The sequence below is a fragment of the Eptatretus burgeri genome, chromosome 10 (assembly GCF_056783735.1).
Source record: "Eptatretus burgeri isolate ZD-2024b chromosome 10, Ebu_testis_v1, whole genome shotgun sequence".
Taxonomy (NCBI): Eukaryota; Metazoa; Chordata; class Myxini; order Myxiniformes; family Myxinidae; genus Eptatretus; species Eptatretus burgeri.
In genome coordinates, this window is record NC_140970.1 from 84,281,626 (window position 1) to 84,300,470 (window position 18,845).

Here is an 18,845-nt window from a genome sequence, read left to right on the forward strand (position 1 = left end):
ATCAAAAACTGAAATGTAACTGAGCTGCGCATCTAGCAAGAACAAACAACAAACGATAAACAGGATTTACAAACTGAAAACCAAGAGAAGGCCCTGGATAAATAGAGGGAGACCAAAGGTAAGATGGAGAGATGAAAATGAAGCATTTACTGGAGTACAATAACCTTAAATTGTCATGAATAAAACAGAATGAACTATGTTGAGGAAGGCCTTCATCATACAGTGGAATAAACAGAATAGTCAAGTAAATTGAGTGTTGATAGTCACTTCGTAAGCGAATTGACAAATCCATGCAACAATAAAGTATAACGTAAGACGTCTTAAAATAACCAATTATACACTTGCAAAAGAGGGAAATGGTATTATAGCAACATGACACTTCCTTACAGCTTACACTAAACATCCTAAAATCCTAAGTGGCTAACTTATTATTGAGTGACTGTTTGGTTGAGTGATCAAAAAGTAGTTTATTTTTTGCGCTGGATGATGTAGCTTTGATTCCTATGCTTGTTCACTCTAGTCAACACTTAGCAAGAGTGTTGAGTATGCTAAACACCCTTCAATACATGTTTAAGTACGCGTTAGTTGGCAATACATGTTTAAGTACGCGTTAGTTGGCAATACATGTTTAAGTACGCGTTAGTTGGCAATACATGTTTAAGTACGCGTTAGTTGGCAATACATGTTTAAGTACGCGTTAGTTGGGAATACATGTTTTGTCCTGCAATTCACTGAAATATGGTGGTTTACGATTGCAGTTTGCAGTAACTTATAATTTCCTGGAACAGAGTTAACTGCTTGACTCTGTTATATAAAACTACTCTTTTCTTTATCTCCCTGATGCAAAATCTCAACATTAAGAACACATTTCCTTGTCTGAGGTTTGTTTTCCAATTCCCATTACCTTATATTTACATACTGTACATACATGTATTTCCATCCACCAATTTGAAGCCAACTCCCCAAACATCCCAAAATATTACACATCTCTTCCTATTCTTCAGAGTTATTTACTTAAACCCAAGCAGAGTATAGACTGTAAATATGGATAACCTGTTTAGCACTCTTTCATGTAATCATTTCTAAGATATACACAAGGTAATGGGTTACATTACCTGCTGATTCTGTGTCAAGATGGCTATTCCTACGATTTAGGAATTGTGAAGAGCTTGAGATAGGAGTGTTGTAATTTGACAATGGCCAGTGCAACGTCAAGGTCTCCTTGGCCAACATTTCAAAACAATAAAGCCTTTCACACAATGAGAATCACCTGTGAGAAAAAGAGCAAAATGAAGACATTCCTCGAGCTAACTGACAATATGGAATACTAGCAGGAGAATCAGGTGTTACCTGTTACCTGTTCTTATCCTATTGGTATTTTAAAGAAATCATTTTTTCCCCATATTTTTTGTGAGGGCCTAAAACACTTCCCTGCACTCACCAATGAATAGAGTCAGGGATAATTTAATATCGCCTTTCACATCGCTTTCAAGGCCTCGGCATTAGAGAAAGATTAAAACCAATCCAAGTCTTCCTTTCAAAATTTTCAAAAAGCGTTTTATCTGAAATACTCATTGATTAACTTCTGAAAGTTTGACGAAGATAGGTTTGGCCATCCCTAAAGAAAATAGTCACACACACACACACACACACACACACACACACACACACACACACACACACACACACACACACACACACACACACACACACACACACACACCTCTTATGTGTCACCAAACCACGATAATTGTTATGAAACACCTTTGGGATGGAGACCCCCTGTAATCCTAAAATGAATTATTGCAAATTTCTGGAGTGCAAGTTTCTATTGATATTAGTGCTGTCTGCATCAAAGACAGCTTGACCATTTAGTGTTGATATTTATCTTTTTGGGTGCAACATGAAGTTCTAATTAACTGAGTGGTGACACCTTCACGTGGGGACAAGACACAGTCATGGGGATGGCACCCTCCAAGGCAAGCCGTGAGGTTATTGAGGAGTGGTGGTCAGATGACCGGTTGATAAACAGGCATGTTGACCTCAACCCAGCTTACCAAGCCCTGCACAGGTGCTTGTGTAAACACAGCAGGCCAATCTGGTATCCAACATATCCAAACATTGGCTGACATGACCCCGATCTAGGTTTTAGTCCCACTCATCATCACCACCTGTTTACATTTCCACATCGGGATTAATTGGATTGACCGTCGCAGGAGAGGCAGGCACAGAAATGCCCACACCACCTGCTAAGGTCACTTTCTCTGCCTCATCCTCATCTCGGCTTTTGCTGTGGGGCATGGCCTCCATGGCCCATAAAGAAGTCACGGACATCTTAATGGCAACCTAAAGGAACCGCACAAGCAGCTCCTTGTATGCCACACTTTTCCTTTTTCACCATGATGGCCTCAGAGGGGCGTCCAGGGATTTTCCATGCTAGTGTTTGGTTAATGAATTTACAATTCCCAAGCAATAGCTGGACCTCATTTGGGGTCATCAGATGTAATTACTCCTCATCCCAGCAGGCCTTCATCCCATGGGGAGGCATTGCATGATGAATGGAACAGGATGTTTGGAGCACCTATGCACCCTAAGTCCCATCAGGATCCCAAAGCTCCTCTTACAGTCTGCGCATTCGTGTTCGCATCTTTGAGCCACTTGCGGTTCTGATGTCGCACCCTCTAAGGCTACCGCAATGGCAGCCCGGATCCTTCACAATCTGTCCTACTTCACTGTTCACCACGGTGTCTTGTCCTCAGCCAATATCCTGAACTCCCTCAGGTTCTTCTTCGATCTAAGTGTTCTGACTCTTGTTTATTTTAGGTCAGTCCACAGCACACTCAGCAGGTTTGTGCAGTGATGTCCTCTGCAGGCTCTGTGTTCGTTAGCCCTTTATAAAGCAAATTCCAGGGCTGATAGTGCAGTTGTGTCTTTGGCATCTAGAGTACATGGCCAAACATAGACAATCTTTGTTTGGCCACTTTCACAGACAGCAGGACTGTATTGCACAGTTTGAACAATGCATTGTTTGAGATCAAACTGTCTGGCCAGTGATATCAAGTGTTGGCTCGTAGGTGTTTGCAGTGGCATGCATCAAGCTTGTCCATAACTGCCTTTGGAGCTGCCCAGTTGTTGCAGTTGTACAGCATCAGTGATGCACAGGTTGCATTGTACAAATGTAGTTTGGTTGTCAGGGGGATCCACGATAAGCAGATCCACAGCTTCCAGAAGGATTGGAAGGCAATGTTTCCCCTGACACAATGTCTGTGTCGACATTTTTCTCAGAGATGACCAAACAGATCTTCGTCAAACTTTGAGGTTCATCGTCAGAGCTGGCGATTGTTTTAAGGAAAAAAATATTTTAAAAAAAAATATAAATTGGGTGTTTTTTGGATTTCTTTTTAAAATTACTCTATCGTGCCTAAACCTTTATAGCTATGTCAAAAGTATTTTTTTTTTCTTGATTCTCGACCTCATTAGTGGGCATGGGGAAGTGTTTTAAGCCACCACAAAAAAAAATCATGAAAAAAATATTTTTTTGTTTCTTCAAAATGCAAAATAGGATAAGAACAGCACCGGGGCAATGCCGGCTGCCCCTGCTAGTTCATGATAAACACTGTTATACTTCCCACAGCCTCTCTGTACACATCATCCTTCACAGTGTCATTGTTCATTGGGGGAAATGTGGAATATCTGAGTCACTCACAGGGCCTCATGTGAATCCATCTTTACACTATTGTATTGACACAATTATGTAGTATTTCCATTTAAATGCCTGTAAACCAACCAAAAGAAACTGTGCAAGCAGAACCGGCATATATTTTGAAGTAATATTAATTAGTCTGGCCACATAACATAACATCGAGAGTCCTTTGAGAGTATAAGTACAATTATGCAGGAACAGTTGAAAGAGTGTAAATGCAGAATTGTACGATAACATCAGTTTTGAATGCTGGTCACAGAAGTAGAGACGCCACCGTGCTGTGCAGTATCGCATGGCATTGATGCAGCTTGTGTTTGACAAAGGAAATGCAGCAGGATTGATCTCAAGATGGTGCAGAGGCCATAATGGGTGTAAAAGAAGAAATCTGTAGCCCTGAGCTTTCGACTACATTTCAAATGTGGTTTCATTAATTTAAGCATGTAACATAACTCAATCATTATGAACTCTAAATGTCAAATTCATTTGTGTAGAGGTTGGCCAGCTTGAAGCTCACATCTGAGCATGTAGCTAAAGTTACTAGCATCCAAGATTCAAATCCCATGTGTTGTATTACTTTGTCTATCATCAAACAATTTATTCTTAAATATTCATGCAGAAATGCTTCAATATCTTCTCATGTCCTTGTCCTGTATGTAATATATGATATATGAAGAGCTTGATTCCAAAACAAGACATATCATTGTGTTGTAGGACAGGCACTGTGAACTTCATTTTGAAACAATCAGGTTTGTTTTTGTGGATTAAATTGCAGTAGTACCTCGCTTAGCGCTACCCCTTTGACAGCTAGACCTTATTTCGTGACAGAGCTGTTTGTCCTGGTGAAAATATTTTATGAAAAAGAAAATCGATAACATGCAGCACTCACCAAGTAAACTCACTGCCATTGTTGGCATGCACATGCTCTGAGCCAATCAGGTGGAAGGGAGTGGGTCTTGCGTTCAATTTGGCCACGTCGACCATTAGAACAATTCTCAATAATACAGAAAAAACTAAAGAGGGAGCACTCGGTAGAATGCAAAACCTCCGCCACCAATACTGCTGGGTCACTTAAGTGAACCTGATATCCTATTCATTGTAGGTCAAAACGGATCAGACTCTACTGTACCACGATTGAATAAACTAAACTCGATCGACGCGCATGTAGAAATGCCAAAAAAAAATTCAAATATTTTTCAAATAAAATCGAAATTTTTTTGAAAAAAAAGTTGCAAAATTTTCTGTTTTTTTTTTCTCGAACATGTATTTTTTTGGTTGGAAATCACTTAAAACATGTAGAAATGCAAAAACAAAAATTCAAATATTTTTTCAAAATGGCCACCATAGCGGCCATATTGGACTTTGAACCAAGTCTAAAATCTAATCGCATGATCCTAGGACAATACCTAATCCCCCCACCAAGTTTCGTCGAAATCCGTCCAGGAGTTTTTCCGTAATACTGTTAACAAACAAACAGACAGGGGTGAAAACAGTAACCTCCATCCATCTTCGATGGCGGAGGTTAACTAGAAAGGACCTCGGTAGAGTACATCCCTCTGCCACGTAATGCCTGATCCACGAGAACATATTGGGCCAAATACATTTTTGAAATATGATGTTTTTTTTTTTTTTTGTATACCTTGGTCGAGGCTCGTATGAGAGCTAACACACAACTCACAGCAAGGAGGCATGAGACAAGAGGGGCGGGAGTGGAAGGGACAAAACATTGGGGAACAGACACAGGTGAACTGTGGAAGGGAGAGGGATGGGGATGGGACGGGGAACATGGCGAGGGGAAGATGGACATTAAAGGGACTTTCAGGAAGGAAAGCAGGAGAATTGAAGGAAGTGGGCTTGGGTGGATTATCGGGGGTAGAAAAGATCGAGGATTTGGATGGGGGAAGATAAGAGGTGGTGGTGAACAGCTGTTTTGAAAGCCTGAAGGGAAGAATGGGAAAGAATAGAGTGAGGAAGTTTATTCCAAAGGCGGGAAAAAGAGGAATGAAAGAGTGAAGATGAGCAGTGATTCGTGATTTTGGTAGTTTTACCAGAAGGGGGTTGTTGGCGGACCTTGAGCGCCCTGTGGAAATGTGGTTGGGACAAATTGCAGAGAGAGCAGGGGGGCAAGGCTGGAGAGGAGTCGGTAGAAGACAGAAAGACCACCGACCAACCTGCGGTGATTGAGTGAGAGGCCCAAAGACTCAGCTTCATTGCGGGAGATGCCAATGATCTTAAAAGCCCTGGTTTCGACAGCGTGAAGTCGAGAAAGGTGGGAGGCAGGAGCACCAGCCCAGAGGGGAGAGCAGTACTCCATCAGGCTACGGACAAAAGCTTTGTAAGTGGTCAGGAGCTCAAGAGGGCCGAGGAAGGACTTTGCACGACGGAGGATTCCCAGTCGGCGACTGGCTTTTGAGGCAAGGTTGGAAATGTGACTTTCCCAGGAAAGGTCATGGCAGATAGTGAGACCCAGAAGCTTGAAAGAAAAGACTTCTTCCAGAGGATTGTTGAGAAAGTGGATGGGGGGGTTTTGTAAACGGTCCTTTCGAAGAGACATAGTGAGAGTGTGAGATTTGTCTGGATTGAAAGACATGTTCCACGTGTTGGACCAGTTTGTGATTTTATCCAGATCTGCAGTGAGTGAAGAAGCTGCTGCTTGCCGGGCTGAGGGATGACAGATGGTACGGCAGAGGGTTGAGTCATCGGCAAAGAGAAATAGAGGATTTTCCAGAGAGTCCGAGAGATCATTGATGAAAACCAGAAAAAGAACAGGGCCCAGAACGCTACCTTGAGGAACTCCAGCCTGCACAGGAAGAGGAGATGAAAGAACTCCATTTAGGGCCACACGTTGACTGCGACAGGAGAGGAAGTCTGCGAGCCATGAGTGGAGATGGCCTTGAATACCATGGGCAGAGAGTTTGGTGAGTAGGGCAGGGTGCCAGACTGTGTCAAAAGCACGTGATATGTCCAGGGATACGGCTCGGATTTCCTGTCTGGCATTGAGGACCTCCATCCATTGATGGGAGAGCAGTAGCAGCATATCTAGGGTAGAGTGACCTGGTCTGAAACCAAATTGATGATTGGAAATCAAGCCATTGGAGAAGAGGAAGGATTTCATGTCTGAAGCGATGATGGATTCCATAACCTTGCTGATGATTGGGAGAAGGCTGATTGGTCTATAGTTACAGGGATCTGTTTTTGCACCTTTTTATGCAGGGCAGTGATGTTAGCAGATTTCCAAGCAGATGGCAGATGACCTTGGGAAAATGAGAGGGTGAATAGAACAGAGAGAGGGTGAGCAAGAGCAGAAGAGCAGGCTTTGAGGACACGTGGGCTGATGCCGTCTGGACCGGTTGCAGAATCTGACTTGAGGTTTGAAAGCAAGCTCTCCACCTTGTCAGGAGAAAAGGATACAGAGTCCAGGGACAGTTGGGTGCGACTGGGTAAAGTGGGTAGAGATAGTGATGGGTTTGGGACACAAGATTTAGCTGCAAACACCGAGTTTAGACATTCAGCTTTATCACGTGTGGAATCAGCAGTGCGGCCATTTGAGGTAAGGGAGGGGATGGAGGGGGAACATACACCAGAAACAGATTTGATTAAACCCCACCAGGATTTTGAGGAGGGAGAGAGGTTTGAGAGTTCAGACTTGAGATGAGAAAGATGTTGTTTTCTGGCTCTCCTGAGGGTAGATACACACTTGTTCCGAGCTTTGTGGAAAGAACTGAGATTGCCCTCAGTTGGGTTTGCTTTCCATGAGGCAAAGGCAAGTTGTTTCAGGACAACTGCCTCGCCACAAGCTTCAGTAAACCAAGGGCGGGAGGAAGGGTAAGACAACTGAACACGAGAGGGGATAAATCTGTGCATGAGGGAGAGCAAGTTTCTTTGAAAGAATTCCCAGGATGAGTTGATGTTTGAGAAAGTAGTGATAGGAGACCAGTCTGTAAGTTTGATGGCTGCTCGGAGACCCTGCCAGTCGGCTTGAGTGAAATGCCAGACTCGACGGCGGTGAGGTGGTTCTCTGATAACAGCCAGAGAGATGTCCACTTTAATAAGGACGTGGTCAGAAGAACCAATTGGAGCGAAGGAAGAGCAGCAGATATTGTCAGGGAAATTTGTCAAAATCAGATCCAGAAGAGATGGAGTACCATTGGTTGAGATCCGGGTCGGGAAGTTGACCGATTGAGTCAGTCCCAATGAGTCACAGAAAGCTTTTGCTGATGTCCCATGGCAGGTGAGAGAGGTACCCACACCTAGCCAACTGGCGTGATGACAATTGAAGTCGCCACATAAGAGGAAGAGAGAGTTTGGATGAGAAGATAGAAGATGGTCCATGTTTTCGGAGAGTGAGGTGTAGATGGAGTCATCACTGTTCGGTGGACGGTACAGTACACATATAAACATGAGGTGGGAGTGGAGGGGAAGCCGAAGCCAGAGGTATTCCTGGGGGTGTGGGGGAGTGAGAGCAGTGCAGGGAGAGTGAGGAATAGAGTCTTTGATGAAGAGAGCAACACCTCCACCAGGACGAGGCTCAGGTCTGTCATACCGTAAGAGGGAGTAACCAGGGAGAGATACTTGGGAGTCAGACACGTCTTGGGAGAGGAAAGTTTCTGTTAGGCAGATAATGTCTGGTTTGTCAGTGGCAACCTGCATGGAAAGATCTGAAAGGTTTGAGCGAAGGCCCCGGATATTTGAGGTCCACACTTTTAATGAAGAGGTAGGGGAGGAGGCTTTTGGTGCAGGAGGTGGAGGGGGCGGGGGAGGGTCGGACGAGGGACGAGGGGGAGGTAAGGAGGGTTGCTGAAGGAGTGTGGGGTATTGCAGAATAGCGAGGGGAGGGGGCCGAATGAGGAGGAGAAAAGGCTCTGTGGTGCTGTGAGAGAGGGGGACAAGAGACAAGGAAGATGGCAGTTGAGGATTTGAGAAGGTGGAGTGAAGAGATGGAGGTGAGAGGGCAGTGGAGGGAGGCAGGTTGGTGGATGAGAGGGGGGCAACTTAGAGAAGGAAGAGTGAGGGGGATGAAAGGTGGGAGAAAGGTGAGGGGGAATTTTTGAAAGAGGTGAGAGGGAGGCTTGGAGGGAGAAGAGTGGGATGGTTGCTTTGAGAGTGAGAGTGAGGGGTGAGGGGGGTGAGTTGGCACTGAAGTTGGAAAAAAAGAATGGTTGATGGAAAGCGAGCATCCATGGCAAACTGTGGTTTTTAAAAGTTTTAGGTCAGAGATGCGATTTAACACAATTCTTGATGGATGCAATGAAGGCGAATTCAGAGCATGGAGAGAAGAAGCGCTGTAATAGTTGGATTTTTTAGGCAAGGTATGAAGGAGAGGTCGAAATGAGAGCAGTCTGTTAAAATAGCAGAAGAGTAGTGCATTGTGAAACAGTAAAGTTGTATGTAAAAACAGTAAAACAGTAAAGAAACATGTTGTACAGTACCATATCATTTTTGGCCCGATCTCTCAATGGTGAATAATCACTTTACAAATTAAATAATTATCGTATCCAGATCCGGATTCGGATCTTCACCAAAATTAAATAGATTCGTCCTTGCCACACGTCCAACCTGTCCACCAAGTTTTGTCCAAATCAGTCCACAAAGTTTTGAGATATCATGCTATATATTAGTTTCGCCCGATCTCTCAATGGTGAAGAATAACTTCAAAAATTGTCGTTTCCAATCTTCACCGAAATTGAAACAATTCTTCCTTGTCACACACCCAACATGCCCACTAAATTTTGTCCGAATCCGTCCACAACTTGAGATATCATGCTATATATATATATATATATATATATATATATATATATATATATATATATATATATATATATATATATATATATATATATATATATATATATATATATATATATATATATATATATATATATATATATATTGGCCCTATCTCGCAATGGTGAATATTCATATAAAAAATATTCCAGTAGTCGGATCCGGATCCGGATCTTCACCAAAATCTAAGCAGTTCGTCCTTGTCACACAACAACGTTGTCCACAAAATTTCATCTGGATCTGTCCACAACTTGAGATATTCTGCGCACAAACAAACAAACAAATAAACCAATGTCACCCGCAGGTGACGCGTATCTTGCCAAAAGGTGACCACGTATGACTTCTTTAAGGTCCCACTGAGGTGAACAGATCTGCTATCCACCAGGAGCGACTCCTTGAGGAATATCTGCCTACGAGAGATTCCGATGAGAATCGTTCTAGAGTAACCATGAAAAATATGCGTTTGCCTCATAACGTCACCAAATGACGTCATAATGTCTCAAGTTTGACATATCTCGAAAACACTCATCGAGGTCCTCAATTTGAGGTACTACACGATATGGTTCCTAAAACTTGAAAATTTGACCTTGGGGTCAAATATGTTTGACCTTCGGCGCGAACCATGAAGGTCAAGGCCAATTGCCACCAAAAATTAATCAGCTGAGCGGCAGACCTTGAACTATATTCCCATGAAGTTTGAAGATGATCCGATCAAAATTACTCAAAAAATAAGGGTTTCGTTGACTCCCCTGATTTGCGACAAAGTGACCTTGACCTTTGACCTTGACCTTCAAAATTTTATGCGCTGAAAGGGACCTCTATAGGCCTCCGATATGCGAAGTTACAAAAATTTTCCAATGATAACTGTGCTCTGCAGAATTTTTATACGTGATAACAGACAAACAAAAAAATAAAAAAACAAAACAAAAAAAAAAACATACAACCTGACTAACATATTGTTATGGCTGTGGAAATTCGCATTATACCATGAAGGGCCTGTAGGTGAGATATCTCTAAGTACATGTGTAGTTAGCCCAAACCCGTTGTATAGAGGGAATTTATGTGATCCATTCGGGCTGCAACACTTTGAGATAGCCGTTTTTCTGTTCTATCTTTATTTTGAACCAACCACATCTCAACCGCCATCACACAACAACCACCACGCCAGCCATCGTCACCATCTGCAACCACGCTCCAACCCTCGGACAAAAAACATCAACGCCAACAGCCACGACCTTTACAACTCAATCCTGCAAACATCGCATCACCGCATTCCCAAACGGCACCATAACCATCAACCACCACCGAAAACCCTCCACCACCTTCACCTCTCTCCTTCTATGGCCATTCCCGCACCACCTGTGAACACTGAACGTCGGGCTGTCTCGGGCCCGTTCGGCGATTAGTGCTGAACGCACCGAGCCGAGAGCTTTAATAGCGGCCTTTCCGAGGGAGAATTCGGATCAAGAACGCTACACGCCCACTTCCCCTCCATCCAATTAGCAAGCTTGGAGCGGCTTGGCCCCACCTCCAGGCAAGTCTGTGCGAAATCAATATATGCAAATTCTAGGATCAGGGGAGATTCATGTCCCCTTTCCTCTGACCAATGGGCAAGCGCGGGCGGCTTGGCCCCGCCTCCAGGTGCGTCTGTGTGAAATCGATATATGCAAATTCTAGGATCAGGGGAGGTTCACGCCCACTTTTCCTCCGACCAATGGGCAAGCGTGGCTCTGCCCCCGAGGTCAAATATCCAGATCAGGAAAACAAATATCCTGATCTGGATATTTGCATATTAGCTGCTCCTGCCGGCCTATAAGAAGGCGAGCGCAAGGCGAATGAAGTCGGTCGAGTCGGGTGGCAAAGTCATCGGTGTGGCAGAGAGTTGGGTTCTGCAGTCGGCTGAGGAGAGTGTCATCGAGTTGGGTTCTGGAGTCGGCTGAGAAGAGTTGCGGGAAGAGGCAAAGGAGCTCGGGTCCAAGGCGAGAAGGACGGTGGTCGGCGACGAGGTCGCGGTGTGGGATCGCTCGTCGTGGGACCCAAGCCAGCCAGCCATTCTCCTCCCCCAGGGCATCAACATTTCCCCCTTTCCCCCACGCTGAGATAGTGCAAAAAGGGGGCCCCATTCCCACCCCACTCCAAACGTCGTGCCAACAAAACCCGCCAAGGAGCATGGAGTCGGGGCACAGCCGAGCGGCGACATTTGCGGCTCGTCCGCCAACGCGTCACGAGGACGTGGGGAGGACCCCCCTCCAGTCTCGCGGGCCTGGCCGCTCCTCCAGGTCACGCGCACACTTGGCCTACTGGCCTGTCTGCCCTCTTGTCTATGAGGGTGGCTTCTTTCCTTTGCTTTTGTGTAAATGTGTGTTGGCGCCGTCTGTAAAGTAGAACTGTATAAGTGTTGCCGTGTGTGCGCGTAGTCGATAGTAACTCTGCGTCGTTGTTGCTTTTGTTTTGGTTGCTATATGTGCATTTTGACTGTATGACTGTATATATGTGCTTTCCGTGTGCAGGGAAATAAATGTGCATTGTGTGAATTGTTTTCCCGTTTCGCTTCGTCTTTTCTTTATTGACCCTCCATCCTGCTTCACGTAAAGGGTTCGTAGTGGGTGCAAAACGCCTGGTAAATAATCTGAACCATCGAGGTCGACGATAACACCACTCTGTTATCCCGATAGTACGGAACGGGCCGCCCAAGCGGCTCGTGTCCAGAGTCGACCTGCGGCGAGGTATGATCGCCTGGTTTACCATCGGCGTGGGTACTTAGGTAGGTCGTAGGTCGAGTTTGGCGAACAACCCTATCCTACGCGGGTGGCCGATTGGCACGATTGTGGTGAGGTCGAAAGGCCCACCCATGACTGGCTCCGGGCGATAGTTCCCGGAGGGTCACGCCTGAATTGTCCGTCCGGTGGGCGACGCGGTCGCAATTCGAGTGACGTGGCCGTCCGCACGTCGGCAGGCGCGAATCTGCAACAATATCTTGCAAAAATTCCGTTTTGGCAAGATAACAAAATCGACTGACCAATATATTAGAAAAATCTTCGATTTTGCAAGTATCAAACAAACAAACAAACAAACAGACAGAAAGGGGTGAAAACATAACCTCCTTCACCTTCGGTGGTGGAGGTAATATAAGCTTTTTCCAAGTCCAGCACTTTGTTTGACAAAGACAAAGTTAACTCGTTCAAGGAGTGGTTTGTTCGAGAAGATTGAGAGCCGGTTAAGCTTTGTCTGACAAGTTTAAGTCCAACAGTAACTTGCACAGCATCCATATCAATGGTGACACTGCGAATGATGATGACCAGGCAACCCTTGAATTCCTTGAACTGTTGTTTACTACTATCTGCATTACAGTATTTATAAAATGATATGTTTACCATTTTGTACTATTATTAGCACAATTACCGATACCTCAAAGAATCCCTTATATACCGATCATGCATAAGAAATAACACCGTCGGGAATGCATCTCCAGATAAACAATGGCATCATGACACATTTTAGCAAATTTTCGATTCGCGCTTTATTTTTCAGGAACTCATCCTCAGCACGAATATAGATACGACTGTAAATGCCTTTTCAACAAAAATATTTTCCTTACAAACATCAAATGTAATATTTCCCATCGAAAATGTCGAAACTCACATCAACTCAAAAATTCGTGAAATTCACATTTATCATGTTTTCAAATCAAACTTTTCATGTGGAAGCTCTCTCATGAGTTTCAGCAGTGGAGACAAAAAAAGGTTGCAGTGATTTGGTGGTCAGATGATACCTCACGTTGAATCGTTAGTGGTGGTGGTGGACTGACTTCTGATTAAATGTCACTGTATAATTACGGAAGTGGAATGCTATATTATCCCATGCACTAGACAAAGATCCTTCAGAGAAACAAAGGCAAACGGATTCAACGGGAGGCCTTATTTTTTTTACCATAAGCCTCGACATGTCATTGTAACCGATCCATCTTTCCAAGCATCTCATTGTTTCAGGAAAAGTAATTCCACATTGATCGTGTTGGAGACGTTTTCTATCAGGTTAGTTAAGTAGTACAGATGACCTGGAATGCAGGGTGCTGGCAAAGAAACCAAGATTCATACCATATTCAACAAGACAATCGGAAATAGTAAGAATTTATAGAGAAATATAAGAGATATTAGATACAGAGTAGTACATTGGAGATTGAAAAAAAAAAAAAAAACCTTCTCTTCACCCGTTTCTAGTTCATGAAATTCTCACCTTAGCATTGGAATATTTTATGTACAAGACAACTTGGAAGGAACTCAGCAAGTATTCCCTTCTACTGTTGTGTTTCTGCATAATTATGCCAAAATATGTTTCACAAAAACAATCCTGAACTATAAGGGCACTCGGCAGAGAGCAGACGTCTGCCAAGCCATGCCTGATCAAGTAGAACTCATTGGGCCCAATAAATGTTTTTTTGGGTTTTTTTTAATATCATGCAATATATCATTGTTGGCCCCATAGCCTGGTGTTGGCTTAGTGGTTAGGGCGATGGCTTGGGATCCTCGGGGTCCCGATTTCGAGCCCCACTGGCCACTGAATTAACATCAGGGGGGTTGACTCAGTCTGCCATCCTTCCAAGGTCGGTGAAATGAGCACCAGTATACTGGTAATTATCCCTGCGTGTCGAAGGCGACGAAAGGGTTGGCGTCAGGAAGGGCATCCAGCCGTAAAAAAAACATTGCCACAAGAAAGGGTACCATGATTGGAGCCCGCAAAAAGCTGACCCCTGCTCAGGGAAAAGGTTTTAAAATGGTGTGATGATGACATCGTTTTTGGCCCCATCTCTCAATGGTGAAGGATCACTTTTAAAATTAAAAAGTTACTGGAGCCGGATCCCGATTTGGATCTTCACCAAAATCGAATCAATTTTTCCTTGTTACACACCCAACCTGTCCACCAAGTTTCATCCAAATCCGTCCACCACTTTTTTGAGATATCCTGCACACAAACAAACAAATGAAATTGCTCGTTGATCAAGGAATTGCTGGAATAACATTGTCATATCTCCATGATCTCTGAAAAAACAAGAACTTGGAAATCAATTTGGTTCTTATAAGTCGAAAGAACTACTATTTAATGAGTTATAGCACTTAGTTTGGTCATGATCATAACTTGGAAGTCAATCAGACTTGAAATGGTGTTTTTATCGCAATTTGAAAGTTTTGACCCGACCCCCGACCGCTAAGAAGGGTGTTGGTGCGACACTTCAATGAGACATACGGTTGGATGTAGAATTGGAAGATGCACATTTTGGATTTGGTTTGAAGTCGATACGACCATTTTAGCAGACATTATTGTGAAAATAAGAATTTTGGTTTTTCGGTGACCTTGACCTTGACCTCTGACCTAGATCCACCAAAAACGACGTGTCTAAGTTGGACCATGGCCGACTTCTCTACCCAGTTTGGACATGATCGCTGAAATGGTGTAGCTGCTACAGGGTGAACAAACACAAACAAACAGACAGACAGACAGACACAGAATGACACACACAACAGACAAACATAATTGCTGAAATCCGAAGGATTCCGGCAATAAACAAGAAAAAGACATCATGCAGAGCACAATACTTGGAAAATCAATAAAAGAAATTTGACTTCAACAATAATTGGTGGTTGAATTCAGCAAGCTGAAATGAAAATCCTGCTCAAATTTCGAGTCAATCGGAATAAAATTGAGGATTTTAGAAATTTGACAAATTTGTCGACCTTTGGCCTGATGTTGGTTGACCTTTTGACCTCAAAAACAATAGGCTTCTTGCTTAGGACAAACTCTACCATGTGGTGAAGTTTTGTGAAGAGCGGTTTAAAATTATGACCTGTAGGCGATTGTCAAACAGACAAACAAGAAAAAGATGTCGTGCAGAGCACAATACTTGCAAAATCTACCCCCTCGCCAAAGGTTGCCATGGACACATCTAATTGCCCATTTCATCAAGATTGAAATTGACAATCTTAATCAAAGCTCAGGTCAATCGGAAGAAAACTGATTATTTTTCAGATTGAAATTGATTTCAGAAGTTTAACCTTGAGTTGACCTTTGACCTTTTGACCACAAAAATAGTTGGTTTCCATATTCAGTGATACACTATGCAATTGCTGCTTAATATTCAGCTTATTCAGATGAAAAGTGACAGTTTTTCAAATTAAATTTGATGATTTCAGAAGTTTGACCTTGAGTTGACCTTTGACGTTTAGACCTCAAAATAGTATTTTTCCCAATTCAGTAATGTACCATGCAATTGCCGTTCGATTTTCAAGTCAATTGGATGAAAAATGACGATTTTAGAAGTTTGACCTCAAGATGACTTTTGATCTAAAAAAAAAAAAAAGGATTCTCGGTTGAGATTACTTCTGCATCTTGGTGAAGTTTCTTAAAGATCTATTTAAAATTGTGTCCTGTAGGCAATAAACATAAAAACAGACAAACAGAATAACACACGCAACCAACCAATAAACTTGAAATATCTTCGATTTTCGCAAATAACAAGCAGCTGAGACGGTGGTGAAAACATAACCTCTTTCCACCTTCAGTGATGGAGATAATTACTGTCGACCAGGTGGGGAGAACCTTTCCTTGTTGGAGGGCCATAGCAGATATTGTTTGACTTGCTACAGTCTGGATATATGCTTAAAATGATTTGTTTGTAATTTAAACAGCACATATGCAGAGAAATAATGCAACTAATCATTCTCTCTGTTGTTCCTGCACATACGAAAATGATTGCAATGTATCTAAACATGCTGAACATTGATACAAACTAAACAAAAGTAACATAGAAAATCATACACATTTTAATACTGCAGTCATAACACAAAGAACTAGAACGGGCACTCAGTAGAGTGCATACCTTCGCCAACGCTACATTTTGCCCCCCTGCCCACCAGAAACCGTTGATTGTGAGGGTATTTAATCCCATACCACATCTGCCATCTCATATGTGTTATGATGGTTTAAAAACATTAAATTTCCTGTGTCATATCGTATATCACAAGATTGGGCATTGAATTCACAACATTTTGGCATTGGTTGCATGCAAATTCGATAAAAATCGACCGCACTATGGCAAAATGACGATTTTGACCTTTTCATGACCTCGACCTTGACCTTTGTACTCTTAATTTTGTAATTGGTATTAGAGTGTGGGGAACAGAACAGTCAACATTTTGGTGTTGGTTTCATGCAAATCGGATAAGAATTGACCGTGTTATGACTAAAACCGCACATTTTGCAATGTCGTGACCCCCCTGACCTTTGACTCCCAACCGCAAATAAGGGTTATTACGTCATTGTGTCATGTCACATATCACAAGATGGGGAATTGAATTCTGAACATTTTGTGCATTAGTTGCATGCGAATTGGATACAAATTGACCGCGCTATGGTAAAAATACAATTTTGACCTTTTCATGACCTTGACCCAATCGCTCCCAAAATCTAATCAAATGGTCCTCGGATAATAACCAATCATCCCACCAAATTTGCTGTGATTCAGTTCAACATTTTTGGAGTTATGCGAATAACAAACAAACAAACAAACAAATTCACAAAAAAATTAAATAAATAAATAAATACACAGTGATCAAAACATAACCTTCGCAACAAAGTTTGCGAAGGTAACAATGTTAATGTAACTCGCCTAATGTGACTTCAGAGATTGCTTCCTTTTGAGGTGGAAATACATGTTGGTATTCTTAAGTTGTTTTCGAGTGAAGTGATAATAGCTACATAAAATACTGAACAAAATATCACCACACAGGCCGGATCAAAACATGTCACGGGCTGGAGGTTCTCTATGCATGCGATAGAACTTTATCTGATATGACAAATGAGACCCAAAAACCATCTTATGTAAGAATACACTCGGCAAGTCAACTCCTGGCATCACATACAGCACGGATAGTCTTCAGAATCACGAAATGCACAGCCTGTTTCATTAACATTTAATTTCCTTCTTTTGATTAAATAAGATCTTTTTTCTGATGACCAGAATGTCTTACGTGCAAATCTGGCTTCATTCATGAAGCATTAAAAAAAATGCACTCAGTGGCAGCATGGAATATAATGTGCTGATCCATTTATTGGTGAGTAATTCTGCATTATTTAATTTCACATGGCTTTATTAATTAAAGCATAAGAGTAACAAGCCCTCCACTGGACATCATGTTGCTGTGCAAGAAATTCTGAAATCACAAGTGAAACACAGTAGATGGTTTTACAACAGTCTGTTTGAACCATTTGCTTGCCAATTTTCAATTTGCATTTAATTTCACGTGACTTTTCACTTCTTAAATTAATCATTGCAATTTAGCTCTTTTGTGTAGTCCATGTCATTGTACTTGCGTGAACTATATGCAAAATATAATAATAACGCTGAGAAACAAGAAATATGAAAATCAATCCTTTTGGTTATTTGTATGGTTCTAAGTCAGTAGAGATAAATGTTCCAGTTCATTGGAGGCGAGCATTTTCTAATTTAGGTTCCGCAAAGGAAAGAACTCATTATTTTGTGTGATTTCCAGATTATCAACTATGATCTGTGTTGGTGTATCGGTGGCACCTTATAGAGTGCCCGCTATAAGGCAGCGAGGTCGGTGGTCCAAACCCCGGCCAGCTGTCATACCAAATAATTAATTTTTAAAATGGTACTTGCTGCTTCCTTGCTTGATGCTCAGCATTTAAAAAGGATAGAGCATGGACAAACAATGCTGGGAAGGCAATGGCAAACAGCACAATATAACCATTTCCAAGAAAGTGCTTTGACAGCACAGATCATTTGTAAATGGAGTATAATAAAGGTAAGGTTTATCCTTATTATCCCAAGCAAGCGAAGCAAAAAGTGGGGTTAAGCAATTGGTTCATGTCCAACTGTCTATCTGTCTGTCTGTAAATCTCAGTTTTATGATCGAGGAACAACATTTAAATTGAATGTTATATTTTGAACACAAATCGGAACGTGAATTGGAAAAACAAACCTGCTGTTTTACAGTACTGCTGGACTCCGACATTCAAATTTGTCTCAAAGCGTGCAAAAAATCCTGATTGTGAAATAAGATTTGGCATCAACATTACACATGCCTGTTTCCCTATAATTTCAAAAGTGAATGTGGAGCTTTGCAAAATGCAACATGAGAAGCGGCTGCCATAAACGAGAGACAGACGAATGCACAGCCAGACACCATGTTTCACAATATATAATAGATGACTTCCCTGCCAAGGAACTTCAACACAGAAAGACAACATTCGGACCATGAAGCCTGCATAATGGTTGCCAAACTATGACTTTTTTGGAGACAGAGTCAAGGCTTGTCGAAGAGCTAGAACATGAAATGGA

The 18,845-nt window shown here is 42.5% G+C and overlaps 1 long non-coding RNA gene across 1 annotated transcript in view; it reads right to left on the bottom strand.

The window, feature by feature from the left end:
* The window catches only part of LOC147018998 (uncharacterized), a 64,370-nt gene that overhangs the window by 34,810 nt on the left and 10,715 nt on the right, over positions 1–18,845 (bottom strand). Inside the window, exon 2 of the long non-coding RNA XR_015062828.1 lies at positions 1,116–1,270. This is a non-coding gene — a long non-coding RNA (uncharacterized LOC147018998). The remainder of the gene's footprint in view (positions 1–1,115; positions 1,271–18,845) is intronic.